Source organism: Oncorhynchus keta, unplaced genomic scaffold, assembly GCF_023373465.1.
Source record: "Oncorhynchus keta strain PuntledgeMale-10-30-2019 unplaced genomic scaffold, Oket_V2 Un_scaffold_8398_pilon_pilon, whole genome shotgun sequence".
NCBI classification, from domain to species: domain Eukaryota; kingdom Metazoa; phylum Chordata; class Actinopteri; order Salmoniformes; family Salmonidae; genus Oncorhynchus; species Oncorhynchus keta.
Window position 1 is genome coordinate 84,473 of NW_026291004.1, and position 21,603 is coordinate 106,075.

At 42.9% G+C, this 21,603-nt stretch overlaps 1 pseudogene; it reads left to right on the plus strand.

Annotated features, from left to right (window-relative positions):
- Positions 1-21,603, plus strand: part of LOC118382657 (ryanodine receptor 2-like) — a 131,795-nt pseudogene that overhangs the window by 55,576 nt on the left and 54,616 nt on the right.

Sequence of the window (21,603 nt, forward strand, 5' to 3'; positions counted from 1 at the left end):
TCAATCAGCACAAAGCTTATCCCATACTCAAGTCAATCAGCACAAAGCTTATCCCATACTCAAGTCAATCAGCACAAAGCTTATCCCATACTCAAGTCAATCAGCACAAAGATTATCCCATACGCAAGTCAATCAGCACAAAGCTTATCCCATACTCAAGTCAATCAGCACAAAGCTTATCCCATACGCAAGTCAATCAGCACAAAGCTTATCCCATACGCAAGTCAATCAGCACAAAGCTTATCCCATACAGCAAGTCAATCAGCACAAAGCTTATCCCATACGCAAGTCAATCAGCACAAAGCTTATCCCATACGTCAAGTCAATCAGCACAAAGCTTATCCCATACGCAAGTCAATCAGCACAAAGCCTATCCCATACGCAAGTCAATCAGCACAAAGCTTATCCCATACGCAAGTCAATCAGCACAAAGCTTATCCCATACTCAAGTCAATCAGCACAAAGCTTATCCCATACGCAAGTCAATCAGCACAAAGCTTATCCCATACGAAAGTCAATCAGCACAAAGCTTATCCCATACTAAAGTCAATCAGCACAAAGCTTATCCCATACGCAAGTCAATCAGCACAAAGCTTATCCCATACGCAAGTCAATCAGCACAAAGCTTATCCCATACGCAAGTCAATCAGCACAAAGCCTATCCCATACGCAAGTCAATCAGCACAAAGCTTATCCCATACGCAAGTCAATCAGCACAAAGCTTATCCCATACGCAAGTCAATCAGCACAAAGCTTATCCCATACGCAAGTCAATCAGCACAAAGCTTATCCCATACGCAAGTCAATCAGCACAAAGCTTATCCCATACGCAAGTCAATCAGCACAAAGCTTATCCCATACGCAAGTCAATCAGCACAAAGCTTATCCCATACTCAAGTCAATCAGCACACAGCCTATCCCATACGCAAGTCAATCAGCACAAAGCTTATCCCATACGCAAGTCAATCAGCACAAAGCTTATCCCATACTCAAGTCAATCAGCACAAAGCTTATCCCATACGCAAGTCAATCAGCACAAAGCTTATCCCATACGCAAGTCAATCAGCACAAAGCTTATCCCATACGCAAGTCAATCAGCACAAAGCCTATCCCATACGCAAGTCAATCAGCACAAAGCTTATCCCATACGCAAGTCAATCAGCACAAAGCTTATCCCATACTCAAGTCAATCAGCACAAAGCTTATCCCATACGCAAGTCAATCAGCACAAAGCTTATCCCATACTCAAGTCAATCAGCACAAAGCTTATCCCATACGCAAGTCAATCAGCACAAAGCTTATCCCATACGCAAGTCAATCAGCACAAAGCTTATCCCATACGCAAGTCAATCAGCACAAAGCTTATCCCATACGCAAGTCAATCAGCACAAAGCTTATCCCATACTCAAGTCAATCAGCACAAAGCTTATCCCATACGCAAGTCAATCAGCACAAAGCTTATCCCATACTCAAGTCAATCAGCACAAAGCTTATCCCATACGCAAGTCAATCAGCACAAAGCTTATCCCATACGCAAGTCAATCAGCACAAAGCTTATCCCATACGCAAGTCAATCAGCACAAAGCTTATCCCATACGCAAGTCAATCAGCACAAAGCTTATCCCATACGCAAGTCAATCAGCACAAAGCTTATCCCATACGCAATCAGCACAAAGCTTATCAATCAGCACAAAGCTTATCCCATACGCAAGTCAATCAGCACAAAGCTTATCCCATACGCAAGTCAATCAGCACAAAGCTTATCCCATACGCAAGTCAATCAGCACAAAGCTTATCCCATACGCAAGTCAATCAGCACAAAGCTTATCCCATACGCAAGTCAATCAGCACAAAGCTTATCCCATACGCAAGTCAATCAGCACAAAGCTTATCCCATACGCAAGTCAATCAGCACAAAGCTTATCCCATCAAGTCAATCAGCACAAAGCTTATCCCATACGCAAGTCAATCAGCACAAAGCTTATCCCATACGCAAGTCAATCAGCACAAAGCTTATCCCATACGCAAGTCAATCAGCACAAAGCTTATCCCATACTCAAGTCAATCAGCACAAAGCTTATCCCATACGCAAGTCAATCAGCACAAAGCTTATCCCATACTCAAGTCAATCAGCACAAAGCTTATCCCATACTCAAGTCAATCAGCACAAAGCTTATCCCATACTCAAGTCAATCAGCACAAAGCTTATCCCATACGCAAGTCAATCAGCACAAAGCTTATCCCATACTCAAGTCAATCAGCACAAAGCCTATCCCATACGCAAGTCAATCAGCACAAAGCTTATCCCATACGCAAGTCAATCAGCACAAAGCTTATCCCATATTCAATCAGCACAAAGCTTATCCCATACTCAAGTCAATCAGCACAAAGCTTATCCCATACTCAAGTCAATCAGCACAAAGCTTATCCCATACGCAAGTCAATCTCACAAAGCATATCCCATAGCAAGTCAATCAGCACAAAGCTTATCCCATACGCAAGTCAATCAGCACAAAGCTTATCCCATACGCATGTCAATCAGCACAAAGCTTATCCCATACGCAAGTCAATCAGCACAAAGCTTATCCCATACGCAAGTCAATCAGCACAAAGCTTATCCCATACGCAAGTCAATCAGCACAAAGCTTATCCCATACTCAAGTCAATCAGCACAAAGCTTATCCCATACTCAAGTCAATCAGCACAAAGCTTATCCCATACTCAAGTCAATCAGCACAAAGCTTATCCCATACTCAAGTCAATCAGCACAAAGCTTATCCCATACTCAAGTCAATCAGCACAAAGCTTATCCCATACTCAAGTCAATCAGCACAAGCAGAGTGAATCAGTGGTGCCACAGGGTTGAACAAACAAACAACAATCGCTAATCATTGCAAAACTTAGTATTTATTCGTTTTTTTTTTTGCGACATAATAAAACCTTCCAAATCATCATTGTTAATGTTAGTAGGAAGAGTGGCATCTGGAAGGTTTTCTGTCATACACTCACTGTTCTTACTGTTCTCATGGCACTTCCTTCCTGGTTTATATTACTATATTACTTCTCATTTGCAGTAGAAGAAATATAAGCATTCTGCTCTTTTATTTTGTTTGTTTAGTTTTCTCTCCCTCATTTTAAAACACAATGTTTCATAGTGGATCACTCATGTTGCCACTACTTGATTTGAAACGGAATCCAATTCCTTTTTTGGGGGGGGGGGGGTTATGAATTAATCAACCAACTGTTTTGTCACAGTACCCTATTCTAAATTCTCTACAATGTGCAGTCTTCTAGAACTCTGACCAACTTAATTCCTATTCTAAATTCTCTACAATGTGCAGTCTTCTAGAACTCTGACCAACTTAATTCCTATTCTAAATTCTCTACAATGTGCAGTCTTCTAGAACTCTGACCAACTCTTTTCCTATTCTAAATTCTCTACAATGTGCAGTCTTCTAGAACTCTGACCAACTTAATTCCTATTCTAAATTCTCTACAATGTGCAGTCTTCTAGAACTCTGACCAACTCTTTTCCTATTCTAAATTCTCTACAATGTGCAGTCTTCTAGAACTCTGACCAACTTAATTCCTATTCTAAATTCTCTACAATGTGCAGTCTTCTAGAACTCTGACCAACTCTTTTCCTATTCTAAATTCTCTACAATGTGCAGTCTTCTAGAACTCTGACCAACTTAATTCCTATTCTAAATTCTCTACAATGTGCAGTCTTCTAGAACTCTGACCAACTCTTTTCCTATTCTAAATTCTCTACAATGTGCAGTCTTCTAGAACTCTGACCAACTCTTTTCCTATTCTAAATTCTCTACAATGTGCAGTCTTGTAGAACTCTGACCAACTCTTTTCCTATTCTAAATTCTCTACAATGTGCAGTCTTGTAGAACTCTGACCAACTGAATTCCTATTCTAAATTCTGTACAATGTGCAGTCTTCTAGAACTCTGACCAACTTAATTCCTATTTTAAATTCTCTACAATGTGCAGTCGTCTAGAACTCTTACCAACTTAATTCCTATTCTAAATTCTCTACAATGTGCAGTCTTCTAGAACTCTGACCAACTTAATTCCTATTCTAAATTCTCTACAATGTGCAGTCTTCTAGAACTCTGACCAACTCTTTTCCTATTCTAAATTCTCTACAATGTGCAGTCTTCTAGAACTCTGACCAACTTAATTCTTATTCTAAATTCTCTACAATATGCAGTCTTCTAGAACTCTGACCAACTCTTTTCCTATTCTAAATTCTCTACAATGTGCAGTCTTCTAGAACTCTGACCAACTTATTCCTATTCTAAATTCTCTACAATGTGCAGTCTTCTAGAACTCTGACCAACTTAATTCTTATTCTAAATTCTCTACAATATGCAGTCTTCTAGAACTCTGACCAACTCTTTTCCTATTCTAAATTCTCTACAATGTGCAGTCTTCTAGAACTCTGACCAACTTAATTCCTATTCTAAATTCTCTACAATGTGCAGTCTTCTAGAACTCTGACCAACTGAATTCCTATTCTAAATTCTGTACAATGTGCAGTCTTCTAGAACTCTGACCAACTTAATTCCTATTTTAAATTCTCTACAATGTGCAGTCGTCTAGAACTCTTACCAACTTAATTCCTATTCTAAATTCTCTACAATGTGCAGTCTTCTAGAACTTTGACCAACTCTTTTCCTGTTCTAAATTCTCTTTTCTTAATTCTCTTTGGAACGCCGTTTGGGTCTTTGCGTGACATTGTTTGCATCCATCAGCTAGCTAGCTTGCTTTATGACCAGCACTGTCCAGAGCCTGGGGAAGTTTGTCTGCGCTCCTGTGGCAGGTGTGCCAGAAAAAACTTCACCAGCATCATAGCATATGAAACACAACATGACATATGGAACACGACATGACATATGAAACACGACATGACATATGGAACAAGACATGACATATGGAACAAGACATGACATATGAAACACGACATGACATATGAGACATGACATATGGAACACGACATGACATATGAAACACGACATGACATATGAAACACGACACGACATATGAAACACGACATGACATATGAAACATGACATATGAAACACGACATATGAAACACGACATGACATATGAAACACGACATGACATATGAAACACGACATGACATATGAAACACGACATGACATATGAAACACGACACGACATATGAAACACGACATATGAAACACGACATGACATATGAAACACGACATATGAAACACGACATGACATATGAAACACGACATGACATATGAAACACGACATGACATATGAAACACGACATGACATATGAAACACGACACGACATATGAAACACGACATGACATATGAAACACAACATGACATATGAAACACGACATGACATATGAAACACGACATGACATATGAAACACGACATGACATATGAAACACGACATGACATATGAAACACGACACGACATATGAAACACGACATGACATATGAAACACGACATGACATATGAAACACGACATGACATATGAAACACGACATGACATATGAAACACGACATGACATATGAAACATGACATGACATATGAAACACGACATGACATATGAAACACGACATGACATATGGAACACGACATGACATATGAAACACGACATGACATATGAAACACGACATGACATATGAAACACGACATGACATATGAAACACGACATGACATATGAAACACGACATGACATATGAAACATGACATATGAAACACGACATGACATATGAAAAACACGACATATGAAACACGACATATGAAACACGACATGACATATGAAACACGACATGACATATGAAACACGACATGACATATGAAACACGATATGACATATGAAACACGACATGACATATGAAACACGACATGACATATGAAACACGACACATGACATATGAAACACATGACATGACATATGAAACACACGACATATGACATATGAAACACGACATATGAAACACGACATGAAATGAAACAACATGACATATGACATATGAAACACGACATGACATATGAAAAACATGACATATGAAACACATGACATATGAAACACGACACATGACATATGAAACACGACATGACATATGAAACACGACATGACATATGAAACACGACATATGAAACACGACATGACATATGAAACACGACATGACATATGAAACACGACATGACATATGAAACACGACATGACATATGAAACACGACATGACATATGAAACACGACATATGAAACACGACATGACATATGAAACACGACATGACATATGAAACACGACATGAAACACAACATGACATATGAAACACGACATGACATATGAAACACGACATGAAACTCAACATGACATATGAAACACGACATGACATATGAGACACGACATGACATATGAAACACGACATATGAAACACGACTTGGATACTGTAATCAATGTGTAATAACTGCGTAAAACATGTATGAACGTGTTCAGGTCCTGATTGGTCAACAAGCTTATTTTGACACGTCAAATAGTGTTAATTGACGTTTATCTGTTTTTTTGACACGCAAAGACCCAAACGTGGTTCCATAATTCTCTACAATGTACAGTGACAACTTCTGCTCTGCGCTATACTTCACCCTAAAACTGATTTATTTGCAAAGAAACAAACCGATATGAAAACCATATTGAAAGCTATTTGTAATCTGTTTGACTTCTGCTTTCTTTCTTTCCTTTTTTCTCTTTGATTTAATGTACTGTCTTCCCCTCCTCAGTCATCACTCATGAGCGTGGTAATTATGACTTCTGCCATTTTCCTGTCGTTCGTTCGTTAGCTTTGTGTTGTTAGATGTGATTTAGATGTCCAGGTCGTGAGTCAAACGCCTCTTCCTTCCCTATATCCTGCTGCTCTGCCTTTACTATAGCATGACGCTGTCAATCTGTTCTGAGGTCTGGTTTTACCTCTCTCTCTCACCTCTTCTTTTCTCTCTCTCTCTCAGCTCTTCTCTCTCTCTTACCTCTTCTCTCTGTCTCTCTCTCTCTCTCTCTCTCTCACCACTTCTCTCTCTCTCACCTCGTCTCTCTCACCTCTTCTCTCTCACCTCCTCTTCTCTCTCTCTCTCTCTCTCTCTCTCTCTCTCTCTCTCTCTCTCTCTCTCTCACACCTCTTCTCTCTTTATCACCTCTTCTCTCTCACCTCTTCTCTCTCACTCTCTCTCTCTCTCTCTCTCTCTCTCTCTCTCTCTCTCTCTCTCTCTCTCTCTCTCTCTCACCTCTTCTCTCTCTCACCTCTTCTTTCTCTCTCTCTCTCTCAGCTCTTCTCTCTCTCTTACCTCTTCTCTCTCTCTCTCTCTCTCACTCTCTTCTCTCTCTCTCACCTCTTTTCTCTTTCTCACCTCTTCTCTCTCTCCCTCACCTCTTCTCTCTCTCTCACCTCTTCTCTCTCACCTCTTTTCTCTTTCTCACAACTTCTCTCTCTCCCTCACCTCTTCTCTCTCTCTCACCTCTTCTCTCTCACCTCTTCTCTCTCTCTCTCTCTCTCTCTCTCTCTCTCTCTATCCAACCTAGAGCCATGTAAATGCTGTTGTAGAGCTGTACTGTAGGCAACCAGCCTCTCTCTCTCTCTCTCTCTCTCCCCGTCATCCCTCTTGGGGTTTGTATCTGGCTGTAACTCTAGATGTAAGATCAGTGAGCTGTTTTGAAGTGAAGTGGTGGTCTGGTCTGTTCTGGTCCCCCGTCGTGATAGTTGGCTGGATGTGTGTTATTCATATATATATATAAGGAGAACTTGTGGTGTTCATCCCTCTCTGTCGTCTGTTGTGCATTAAGAACCTGTGGCTGATTGGCTTCAGTGGTCTGATCTGTGCCTAGTGGAAGGTTTACCCAATCACCCAAGTGTCTCCCCTCTGATTGGTCCAGTTGTTGACCCTGTGTGCCTGTGATTGGTCCAGCTGTTGATTCTGTGTTCTGTGATTGGTCCAGCTGTTGATTCTGTGTTCTGTGATTGGTCCAGCTGTTGATTCTGTGTTCTGTGATTGGTCCAGCTGTTGATTCTGTGTTCTGTGATTGGTCCAGCTGTTGATTCTGTGTTCTGTGATTGGTCCAGCTGTTGATTCTGTGTTCTGTGATTGGTCCAGCTGTTGATTCTGTGTTCTGTGATTGGTCCAGCTGTGTTGTATCCTTTGTTGTTGTTTTTTGTGTCCGTACTTGAACTTCAGTTTTTTTTACGTGAAAATTGTCCATTTTTTTTTCAATGAACTTTCCCCCAATTATTTATGTTGTGTTTTTGAACTGATATTGTATTTTCATTCATGTTTCTGTTGTTGTTGTTGTTGATTTACACTGAATATCTCTTTGAAAAGTCCATATTAGTATGTATGATATACCAGAGGAATCTAAATGGAAATGGGTGACAGTTGCTTCATGAGTTGGTAATAATTACTGGCTACTGGCACATGATGTTTTCCTAGTTGTTAACGTTATTCATGACCCTTTATGAGATTTATCAGAAAAGTCATGACAACATCTGTGAAATATTCCCAGGAAACATACAGCCTTCCGTTGACCAATATTCCCAGGAAACATACAGCCTTCCGTTGACCAATATTCCCAGCAAACATACAGCCTTCCGTTGACCAATATTCCCAGGAAACATACAGCCTTCCGTTGACCAATATTCCCAGGAAACATACAGCCTTCCGTTGACCAATATTCCCAGGAAACATACATATACAGACTATATACAGGGGTACCGGTACAGAGTCAATGTGGAGGCTATATACAGGGGGTACCAGTACAGAGTCAATGTGGAGGCTATATACAGGGGGTACCGGTACAGAGTCAATGTGGAGGCTATATACAGGGTATTACGGTACAGAGTCAATGTGGAGGCTATATACAGGGGTACCAGTACAGAGTCAATGTGGAGACTATATACAGGGGTACTGGTACAGAGTCAATGTGGAGGCTATATACAGGGTATTACGGTACAGAGTCAATGTGGAGGCTATATACAGGGGTACTGGTACAGAGTCAATGTGGAGGCTATATACAGGGGTACCGGTACAGAGTCAATGTGGAGGCTATATACAGGGGGTACCGGTACAGAGTCAATGTGGAGGCTATATACAGGGGTACTGGTACAGAGTCAATGTGGAGGCTATATACAGGGGGTACCGGTACAGAGTCAATGTGGAGGCTATATACAGGGGGTACCGGTACAGAGTCAATGTGGAGGCTATATACAGGGGGTACCAGTACAGAGTCAATGTGGAGGCTATATACAGGGGTACCAGTACAGAGTCAATGTGGAGGCTATATACAGGGGTACCAGTACAGAGTCAATGTGGAGGCTATATACAGGGGTACCGGTACAGAGTCAATGTGGAGGCTATATACAGGGGTACCGGTACAGAGTCAATGTGGAGGCTATATACAGGGGTACCAGTACAGAGTCAATGTGGAGGCTATATACAGGGGTACCGGTACAGAGTCAATGTGGAGGCTATATACAGGGGTACTGGTACAGAGTCAATGTGGAGGCTATATACAGGGGGTACCGGTACAGAGTCAATGTGGAGGCTATATACAGGGGGTACGGTACAGAGTCAATGTGGAGGCTATATACAGGTATTACGGTACAGAGTCAATGTGGAGGCTATATACAGGGGGTACCGGTACAGAGTCAATGTGGAGGCTATATACAGGGTATTACTGGTACAGAGTCAATGTGGAGGCTATATACAGGGGGTACCGGTACAGAGTCAATGTGGAGGCTATATACAGGGTGTACGGTACAGAGTCAATGTGGAGGCTATATACAGGGGGTACGGTACAGAGTCAATGTGGAGGCTATATACAGGGGGTACCGGTACAGAGTCAATGTGGAGGCTATATACAGGTGGTACAGTACAGAGTCAATGTGGAGGCTATATACAGGGGGGTACCGGTACAGAGTCAATGTGGAGACTATATACAGGGGTTACGGTACAGAGTCAATGTGGAGGCTATATACAGGGTATTACCGGTACAGAGTCAATGTGGAGGCTATATACAGGGTATTATGGTACAGAGTCAATGTGGAGGCTATATACAGGGGTTACGGTACAGAGTCAATGTGGAGGCTATATACAGGGGGGTACTGGTACAGAGTCAATGTGGAGGCTATATACAGGGGTACTGGTACAGAGTCAATGTGGAGGCTATATACAGGGGTACCGGTACAGAGTCAATGTGGAGGCTATATACAGGGGGTACTGGTACAGAGTCAATGTGGAGGCTATATACAGGGGGTACTGGTACAGAGTCAATGTGGAGGCTATATACAGGGGGTATTACGGTACAGAGTCAATGTGGAGGCTATATACAGGGGGTACTGGTACAGAGTCAATGTGGAGGCTATATACAGGGGGTACGGTACAGAGTCAATGAGGAGGCTATATACAGGGGTACTGGTACAGAGTCAATGTGGAGACTATATACAGGGGGTATGGTACAGAGTCAATGTGGAGGCTATATACAGGGGTACGGTACAGAGTCAATGTGGAGGCTATATACAGGGGGTACTGGTACAGAGTCAATGTGGAGGCTATATACAGGGGTACCGGTACAGAATCAATGTGGAGGCTATATACAGGGGTACTTGTACAGAGTCAATGTGGAGGCTATATACAGGGGGTACCGGTACAGAGTCAATGTGGAGGCTATATACAGGGTGTACTGGTACAGAGTCAATGTGGAGGCTATATACAGGGGGTACTGGTACAGAGTCAATGTGGAGGCTATATACAGGGGGTACCGGTACAGAGTCAATGTGGAGGCTATATACAGGCGGTACCTCACGGTACAGAGTCAATGTGGAGGCTATATACAGGGGGTACCGGTACAGAGTCAATGTGGAGGCTATATACAGTGGGGTACCGGTACAGAGTCAATGTGGAGGCTATATACAGGCGGTACCGGTACAGAGTCAATGTGGAGGCTATATACAGGCAGTACCGGTACAGAGTCAATGTGGAGGCTATATACAGGCAGTACCGGTACAGAGTCAATGTGGAGACTATACACAGGGGGGTACCGGTACAGAGTCAATGTGGAGGCTATATACAGGCAGTACCGGTACAGAGTCAATGTGGAGGCTATACACAGGGGGGTAACGGTACAGAGTCAATGTGGAGGCTATATACAGGCAGTACCGGTACAGAGTCAATGTGGAGGCTATATACAGGCAGTACCGGTACAGAGTCAATGTGGAGACTATACACAGGGGGGTACCGGTACAGAGTCAATGTGGAGGCTATATACAGGGGTACCGGTACAGAGTCAATGTGGAGGCTATATACAGGGGTACCGGTACAGAGTCAATGTGGAGGCTATATACAGGGGTACTGGTACAGAGTCAATGTGGAGGCTATATACAGGGGGTACCGGTACAGAGTCAATGTGGAGACTATATACAGGGTATTACGGTACAGAGTCAATGTGGAGACTATATACAGGGGTACCGGTACAGAGTCAATGTGGAGACTATATACATGGGGGTACTGGTACAGAGTCAATGTGGAGGCTATATACAGGGGGTACCGGTACAGAGTCAATGTGGAGGCTATATACAGGGGGTACCGGTACAGAGTCAATGTGGAGGCTATATACAGGGGGTACTGGTACAGAGTCAATGTGGAGGCTATATACAGGGGGTACCGGTACAGAGTCAATGTGGAGACTATATACAGGGTATTACGGTACAGAGTCAATGTGGAGACTATATACAGGGGGTACCGGTACAGAGTCAATGTGGAGACTATATACAGGGTGTTACGGTACAGAGTCAATGTGGAGGCTATATACAGGGTATTACGGTACAGAGTCAATGTGGAGGCTATATACAGGGTATTACGGTACAGAGTCAATGTGGAGACTATATACAGGGTGTTACGGTACAGAGTCAATGTGGAGGCTATATACAGGGTACTCACGGTACAGAGTCAATGTGGAGACTATATACAGGGTGTTACGGTACAGAGTCAATGTGGAGACTATATACAGGGTTCTACCGGTACAGAGTCAATGTGGAGGATATATACAGGGTATTATGGTACAGAGTCAATGTGGAGGCTATATACAGGGTGTTACGGTACAGAGTCAATGTGGAGGCTATATACAGGGTATTACGGTACAGAGTCAATGTGGAGGCTATATACAGGGGGTACCGGTACAGAGTCAATGTGGAGACTATATACAGGTTATTACGGTACAGAGTCAATGTGGAGTTTCTATATACAGGGTATTATGGTACAGAGTCAATGTGGAGGCTATATACAGGGTGTTACGGTACAGAGTCAATGTGGAGGCTGTATACAGGGTATTACATTACAGAGTCAATGTGGAGGCTATATACAGGTCAGATTACGGTACAGAGTCAATGTGGAGGCTATATACAGGGTATTACATTACAGAGGCAATGTGGAGACTATATACAGGGTGTTACATTACAGAGTCAATGTGGAGACTATATACAGGGTATTACGGTACAGAGTCAATGTGGAGGATATATTCAGGGTATTATGGTACAGAGTCAATGTGGAGGCTATATACAGGGTTATACGGTACAGAGTCAATGTGGAGGCTGGTATATCAGCGGAAACACATCCTCTGTTGACCAATTAGCCACTTAATGAGACTTCATATCTGGTATATCATGGTGAAGTATGCCTGGAATACATCAAAGTAGCTATCTATATCCCAGTGATTATCTCTGTTTTACCTCAATATATCATCCAAAGCACTTTCAAGCCTGTTTCTATTTCTCTCTCCGACATGAAGTTCAGTCGCCAAGTTATCTTTATGTTGTCAGAGTTGGTGACATTACAGTGGACGTGTCACAGCCCCACCGTGTCACCAGCCTGTCGTCTTCTTTTCATTAGCATCGTTACTTTAGAGGCAGCCTTTTAAACACGGTCCGTATACTGTAGGCCTGCTGGGCATGCTTAGTTGTCCCAGTTTAGACTCAATACTACTGCTTCTACAAGGACCTAATATAAAAGAGGTCAACAACTCTGTTTACCCTCTATTTGCATAATCGTACTTTATTGGCTCAAAGACTCCGGTATAAAATGCTGCTTCGGTTAGTACCGCTTCTCCTCCGATCACTGCCATGTTTCTCACCCATTCCAGACTCCGATCACTCCCATGTTTCTCACCCATTCCAGACTCAGATCACTCCCATGTTTCTCACCCATTCCAGACTCAGATCACTCCCATTCCAGACTCAGATCACTCCCATGTTTCTCACCCATTCCAGACTCAGATCACTCCCATGTTTCTCACCCATTCCAGCCTCCAATCACTCCCATGTTTCTCACCCATTCCAGACTCAGATCACTCCCATGTTTCTCACCCATTCCAGACTCAGATCACTCCCATGTTTCTCACCCATTCCAGACTCAGATCACTCCCATGTTTCTCACCCATTCCAGACTCAGATCACTCCCATGTTTCTCACCCATTCCAGACTCAGATCACTCCCATGTTTCTCACCCATTCCAGACTCAGATCACTCCCATGTTTCTCACCCATTCCAGACTCAGATCACTCCCATGTTTCTCACCCATTCCAGACTCAGATCACTCCCATGTTTCTCATCCATTCCAGACTCAGATCACTCCCATGTTTCTCACCCATTCCAGACTCAGATCACTCCCATGTTTCTCACCCATTCCAGACTCAGATCACTCCCATGTTTCTCACCCATTCCAGACTCAGATCACTCCCATGTTTCTCACCCATTCCAGACTCAGATCACTCCCATGTTTCTCACCCATTCCAGACTCAGATCACTCCCATGTTTCTCACCCATTCCAGACTCAGATCACTCCCATGTTTCTCACCCATTCCAGACTCAGATCACTCCCATGTTTCTCATCCATTCCAGACTCAGATCACTCCCATTCCAGACTCAGATCACTCCCATGTTTCTCACCCATTCCAGACTCAGATCACTCCCATGTTTCTCATCCATTCCAGACTCAGATCATGTTTCTCCCATTCCAGACTCAGATCACTCCCATGTTTCTCACCCATTATCAGATCACTCCCACTCCCAGATCACTCCCATTCCAGACTCAGATCACTCCCATGTTTCTCACCCATTCCAGACTCAGATCACTCCCATGTTTCTCACCCAGGTGTTTCTCCAGACTCAGATCACTCCCATGTTTCTGTTCCAGACTCGGATCATCCCATGTATCATGTGTCCCAGGTGATGTGTGTGCCAGGTGTATCATGTGCCAGGTGCCAGATGTATCATGTGTGTCCCAGGTGTATCATGTGTCCCAGGTGTATCATGTGTGCCAGGTGTATCATGTGTCCCAGGTGTATCGTGTGTGCCAGGTGTATCTTGTGTGCCAGGTGTATCATGTGTCCCAGGTGTATCGTGTGTGCCAGGTGTATCGTGTGTCCCAGGTGTATCATGTGTGTCCCAGGTGTATCATGTGTCCCAGGTGTATCATGTGTCCCAGGTGTATCGTGTGTGCCAGGTGTATCGTGTGTCCCAGGTGTATCATGTGTCCCAGGTGTATCGTGTGTGCCAGGTGTATCATGTGTCCCAGGTGTATCATGTGTCCCAGGTGTATCGTGTGTCCCAGGTGTATCATGTGTCCCAGGTGTATCATGTGTCCCAGGTGTATCTTGTGTCCCAGGTGTATCATGTGTCCCAGGTGTATCATGTGTCCCAGGTGTATCGTGTGTGCCAGGTGTATCATGTGTCCCAGGTGTATCTTGTGTCCCAGGTGTATCGTGTGTGCCAGGTGTATCATGTGTCCCAGGTGTATCATGTGTCCCATGTGTATCTTGTGTGCCAGGTGTATCATGTGTCCCAGGTGTACCTGGGTTTTACTCCACACCTCAGTCAGATCAGTAGTGATTGTGGATCAAAACCAGCCAGCTCTGTTATTGATGCTCTCTGCTGTCCCTCCCGTGTGTCCGTCTGTCTGTCTGTCTCCTCGCCGCCGTACAGGAGAGAAGGTGATGCAGGACGATGAGTTCACCTGTGACCTGTTCCGCTTCCTGCAGCTGCTCTGTGAAGGTCACAACTCAGGTGAGCGGTACTGTCATCTAGCCCAAGTCCTCACCAGACTACTGTTGCCCCCCTAGTCAATACCCAGAACCCCGTCTCCTCTCTGTTTCCTAGTTTTTTTCCCAGTTGTACCTGGAATCTGTCATTGTAGTCGTGCATCACTATAGAACGTTGTCTGTGTTGTTATTCTGACCAACCTTCCGACCTCGATGTGGAAAGACTTCCAGAACTACCTGCGAACTCAGACGGGGAATAACACTACGGTCAACATCATCATCTCTACCGTGGACTACCTTCTGAGAGTTCAGGTGAGCTCACCTTTTACAGGCTTCCTTGGGTTATTAACACTACGGTCAACATCATCATCTCTACCGTGGACTACCTTCTGAGAGTTCAGGTGAGCTCACCTTTTACAGGCTTCCTTGGGTTATTAACACTACGGTCAACATCATCATCTCTACCGTGGACTACCTTCTGAGAGTTCAGGTGAGCTCACCTTTTACAGGCTTCCTTGGGTTATTAACACTACTATGGTCAACATCATCATCTCTACCGTGGACTACCTTCTGAGAGTTCAGGTGAGCTCACCTTTTACAGGCTTCCTTGGGTTATTAACACTACGGTCAACATCATCATCTCTACCGTGGACTACCTTCTGAGAGTTCAGGTGAGCTCACCTTTTACAGGCTTCCTTGGGTTATTAACACTACGGTCAACATCATCATCTCTACCGTGGACTACCTTCTGAGAGTTCAGGTGACCTTTTACCATCTTCTCCGGGTTATATCGTTACAGCGCTTCAACTCTGTGCTAAATAGAGTCATCGTACTGTTGCTAACCACTTGTCTATGTGGCTTTTCTCTCGACACACAGGAATCGATCAGTGATTTCTACTGGTACTATTCGGGAAAGGACGTCATTGATGAACAAGGACAGCGCAATTTCTCCAAGGCAATTAACGTCGCGAAACAGGTCTTCAATACTCTCACAGAGTACATACAGGTACTGTTGATCCCAGGGCTATCCTTATTCTCCCTTGATAAAGTAAAGAAAATGTTTTCACAGGCAGACTTTTGTACCATGATGTGTTTTTTTTTATGTTGTAGGGACCGTGTACTGGGAACCAGCAGAGTCTAGCTCACAGCTGTCTGTGTTTTTGTGTTGTAGGGACCGTGTACTGGGAACCAGCAGAGTCTAGCTCACAGCTGTCTGTGTTTTTGTGTTGTAGGGACCGTGTACTGGGAACCAGCAGAGTCTAGCTCACAGCTGTCTGTGTTTTTGTGTTGTAGGGACCGTGTACTGGGAACCAGCAGAGTCTAGCTCACAGCTGTCTGTGTTTTTGTGTTGTAGGGACCGTGTACTGGGAACCAGCAGAGTCTAGCTCACAGCTGTCTGTGTTTTTGTGTTGTAGGGACCGTCATTGATGAACAGCAGAGACTAGCTCACATTTGTCAAGGTTTTTGTGTTGTAGAAACAGGTCTTCAATACTCAGCAGAGTACATACAGGTACTGTTGATCCCAGGGCTATCCTCCATTCTCCCTTGAAAGAAAAGATGAAAATGTTTTCACAGGCAGACTTTTGATTACCATGATGTAGTTTTTTTTTAGTTGTAGGGAGTAGTACTAGGAACCAGCAGTAGTCTAGCTCACAGCTGTCTGTGTTTTTGTAGTAGTAGGGACAGTAGTACTAGAACCAGCAGAGTCTAGTCACAGCTGTCTGTAGTTTTTGTGTAGTAGGGACAGTAGTAGTGGGAACCAGCAGTAGTAGCTCACAGTAGTAGTAGTAGTAGCTAGCATTGGATTACTCCATGTCTTAGCTCACATAGCAGATGAAGCTGTCACAGGTCAGTAGCATTAGATTACTAGTAGTAGTAGTAGTAGTAGTAGTAGTAGTAGTAGTAGTAGTAGCAGTAGTAGTAGTAGTAGTAGTTGTAGTAGTAGTAGTAGTAGTAGTTACAGTAGTAGTAGTAGTAGTAGTAGAAGTATTAGTAGTAGCATTGGATTACTATGTAGTAGTAGTAGTAGTAGTAGTAGTAGTAGTAGTTACAGTAGTAGTAGTATTATTATTATTATTATTATTAGTAGTAGTAGTAGTAGTAGTTACAGTAGTAATAGTAGTAGTAGTAGTATTAGTAGCAGTATTAATAGTAGTAGTAGTAGTAGTAGTATTAATAGTAGTAGTAGTAGTTAGTAGTAGTAGTAGTAGTAGTAGTAGTAGTAGTAGTAGTAGTAGGAGTATTAATAGTAGTAGTTACAGTAGTAATAGTAGTAGTAGTAGTAGTAGTAGTAGTAGTAGTAGTAGTAGTAGTAGTAGTAGTAGTAGTATTAATAATAGTAGTAGTAGTAGTAGCAGTATAGTAGTAGTAGTAGTATTAATAGTAGTAGTAGTATTAATAGTAGTTATAGTAGTAGTAGTAGCAGTAGTAGTAGTAGTAGCAGATGTGTAGTAGTAGTAGTAGCAGTTGTAGTAGTAGTAGGTGTAGTAGTAGCAGTAGTTGTAGTATTAGGTGTAGTAGTATTAGGTGTAGTAGTATTAGGTGTAGTAGTAATAGTAGTAGTAGTATTAATAGTAGTAGTAGTATTCATAGTAATAGTAGTATTAATAGTAGTGGTAGTAGTATTAATAGTAGTAGTAGTTGTAGTATTAATAGTAGTAGTAGTAGCAGTGTAGTAGTATTAGTAATATTAATCGTAGTAGTAGTAAGAATAGTAGTAGTAGTATTAATAGTAGTAGTAGTAGCAGTAGTAGTAGTAGTAGTAGTAGCAGTAGTGTAGTAGTAGTAGTAGCAGCAGTAGTTGTAGTATTAGGTGTAGTAGTAGTAGGTGTAGTAGTAGCAGCAGTAGTTGTAGTAGTAGTAGGTGTAGTAGTAGCAGTAGTTGTAGTAGTAGGTGTAGTAGTAGTAGGTGTAGTAGTATTAGGTGTAGCAGTAGTTGTAGTATTAGGTGTAGTAGTAGTAGGTGTAGTAGTAGTAGTAGTAGTAGTAGTAGTAGTAGTTGTAGTAGTAGTAGGTGTAGCAGTAGTTGTAGTATTAGGTGTAGTAGAGGTAGTAGTAGCAGCAGCAGTAGTAGTAGTAGTAGTAGTATTAGATGTAGTAGTAGTAGTAGGTGTAGTAGAGGTAGTAGTAGCAGCAGCAGTGTAGTAGTAGTAGTAGGTGTAGTAGAGGTAGTAGTAGCAGCAGCAGTGTAGTAGTAGTATTAGGTGTAGTAGAGGTAGTAGTAGCAGCAGCAGTGTAGTAGTAGTAGTAGTATTAGGTGTAGTAGTAGTAGGTGTAGTAGTAGCAGTAGTAGCAGCAGTAGTTGTAGTAGTAGTAGGTGTAGTAGTAGCAGTAGTTGTAGTAGTAGCAGCAGTAGTTGTAGTATTAGGTCTAGTAGTAGTAGGTCTAGTAGTAGTGGGTGTAGTAGTAGTAGGTGTAGTAGTAGGTGTAGTAGTAGCAGTAGTAGCAGCAGTAGTTGTAGTAGTAGTAGGTGTAGTAGTAGCAGTAGTTGTAGTATTAGGTGTAGTAGAGGTAGTAGTAGCAGCAGCAGCATTGGCAATAGCCACATCCAAGTTTTCTTGATGCTCTGAGTGTATTGTTGTTGTCCTTCCTTCAGGACTCGAGCCAGATAGAGTTGTTGAAAGAGTTGATGGATCTGCAGAAAGACATGGTGGTGATGCTGCTGTCCATGCTGGAAGGCAACGTGGTCAACGGAACCATCGGGAAGCAAATGGTCGACATGCTAGTAGAGTCCTCCAACAACGTGGAGATGATCCTCAAGTTCTTCGACATGTTCCTTAAACTCAAAGACCTGACGTCGTCCGACGCCTTCAAGGTACTTTCATGTACTATTAATGTGTTTTTAATGTACTTTTGTACTTCAAATGTACTTTTAATGTGTTTTTAATGTAATTTTGTACTTTTAATGTACTTTTAATGTGTTTTTAATGTACTTTTGTACTTTTAATTTACTTTTAATGTGTTTTTAATGTACTTTTAATATACTTTTAATGTACTTTTGTACTTTTAATGTACTTTGAATGTACTTTTGTACTTTTAATGTACTTTTAATGTGTTTTTAAATGTACTTTTAATGTACATTGAGTGTCTTGATCAGTGTCTTTCAAATGTTTTATTATTGCTATAAAGGAGTACGACCCGGATGGCAAAGGGGTAATCTCCAAGAGAGACTTCCACAAAGCCATGGAGAGCCACAAACACTATACCCAGTCCGAGACGGAGTTCCTGCTCTCCTGTGCTGAGCCTGACGAGAATGAGCTGTTGGACTACGAGGAGTTTGTGGAGCGTTTCCACGAGCCGGCCAAAGACATCGGCTTCAACGTGGCCGTGCTTCTGACCAACCTGTCTGAACACATGCCCCACGACACGCGCCTGCAGACCTTCCTGGAGCTGGCCGAGAGTGTGCTGAACTACTTCCAGCCGTACCTGGGCCGTATCGAGATCATGGGCAGTGCCAAGCGCATCGAGAGGGTCTACTTCGAGATCAGCGAATCCAGTCGTACGCAGTGGGAGAAGCCCCAGGTCAAAGAGTCCAAACGACAGTTCATCTTCGACGTGGTCAACGAGGGCGGGGAAAAGGAGAAGATGGAGCTATTCGTTAACTTCTGCGAGGACACCATCTTTGAGATGCAGCTGGCCGCCCAGATGTCTGACATCGGGGAGCGGTCGGCCATGAAGGAGGAGAGCGAGAAGGAGAAACCGGAAGAGGAGAGCCCTGAGATGGGCTTCTTCTCTGTGACCACGGTCCGGACCGCCCTGATGGCGCTACGCTACAACGTCATGTTCCTGATGAATGTAAATGCATTTCATTTGACATTATCAAAAGTATATATCTACAGCCAGTCGATCCATTTAAAGACTACCAAGGAATTATTTCCTCTACAGGTTCTGTCCACGAAGAGCCTGAAGAAGCAGATGAAGAGGATGAAGAAGATGACAGTGAAGGACATGGTGATGACGCTGGTCTCCTTCTATTGGTCCGTCATCATGGGCCTGTTCCACTTTACCTTCAGCGTCTCCAGAGGGTTCTGCAGAATCATGTACAACACCTTCCTAGGAGGCAGTCTGTTGGAGGGAGCCAAGACTATGAAGGTGAGAACCGCTTTTAGTGTCTGTCTCATTTCTTGTGTTGGTGTGTATTAGATGGTGTGGTGTATATTAATTGGTGTGTATTAGCTGGTGTGTATTAGATGGTGTGGTGTGTATTAGCTGGTGTGTATTAGATGGTGTGGTGTATATTAGCTGGTGTGGTGTATATTAACTGGTGTGTATTAGCTGGTGTGGTGTATATTAGCTGGTGTGGTGTATATTAGCTGGTGTGGTGTATATTAACTGGTGTGTATTAGCTGGTGTGGTGTATATTAACTGGTGTATATTAGATGGTGTGGTGTGTATTAGATGGTGTGGTGTATATTAGCTGGTGTGGTGTGTATTAGCTGGTGTGGTGTATATTAGATGGTGTGGTGTATATTAGCTGGTCTATATTAGATGGTGTGGTGTGTATTAGATGGTGTGGTGTGTATTAGCTGGTGTGGTGTATATTAGCTGGTGTGTATTAGCTGGTGTGGTGTATATTAGCTGGTGTGGTGTATATTAGATGGTGTGGTGTGTATTAGCTGGTGTGGTGTGTATCAGCTGGTGTGTATTAGCTGGTGTGGTGTATATTAGATGGTGTGGTGTGTATTAGCTGGTGTATATTAGCTGGTGTGGTGTGTATCAGCTGGTGTGGTGTGTATTAGATGGTGTGGTGTATATTAGCTGGTGTGGTGTATATTAGCTGGTGTGGTGTGTATTGGCTGGTGTGGTGTATATTAGATGGTGTGGTGTGTATTAGATGGTGTGGTGTATATTAGCTGGTGTGGTGTATATTAGCTGGTGTGGTGTGTATTAGATGGTGTGGTGTATATTAGATGGTGTGGTGTGTATTAGCTGGTGTGGTGTATATTAGATGGTGTGGTATATATTAGATGGTGTGGTGTGTATTAGATGGTGTGGTGTATATTAGATGGTGTGGTGTGTATTAGCTGGTGTGGTGTATATTAGATGGTGTGGTGTGTATTAGCTGGTGTGTATTAGCTGGTGTGTATTAGCTGGTGTATATTAGATGGTGTGGTGTATATTAGCTGGTGTGGTGTATATTAACTGGTGTGGTGTATATTAGATGGTGTGGTGTATATTAACTGGTGTGGTGTATATTAGATGGTGTGGTGTATATTAACTGGTGTGGTGTATATTAGATGGTGTGGTGTATATTAGCTGGTGTGGTGTATATTAGCTGGTGTGGTGTGTATTAGATGGTGTGGTGTATATTAGCTGGAGTGGTGTATATTAGATGGTGTGGTGTATATTAGATGGTGTGTATTAGCTGGTGTGGTCTATATTAGCTGGTGTGGTGTGTATTAGCTGGTGTGGTGTATATTAGATGGTGTGGTGTATATTAGCTGGTGTGGTGTATATTAGCTGGTGTGGAGTGTATTAGCTGGTGTGGTGTATATTAGCTGGTGTGGTGTATATTAGCTGGTGTG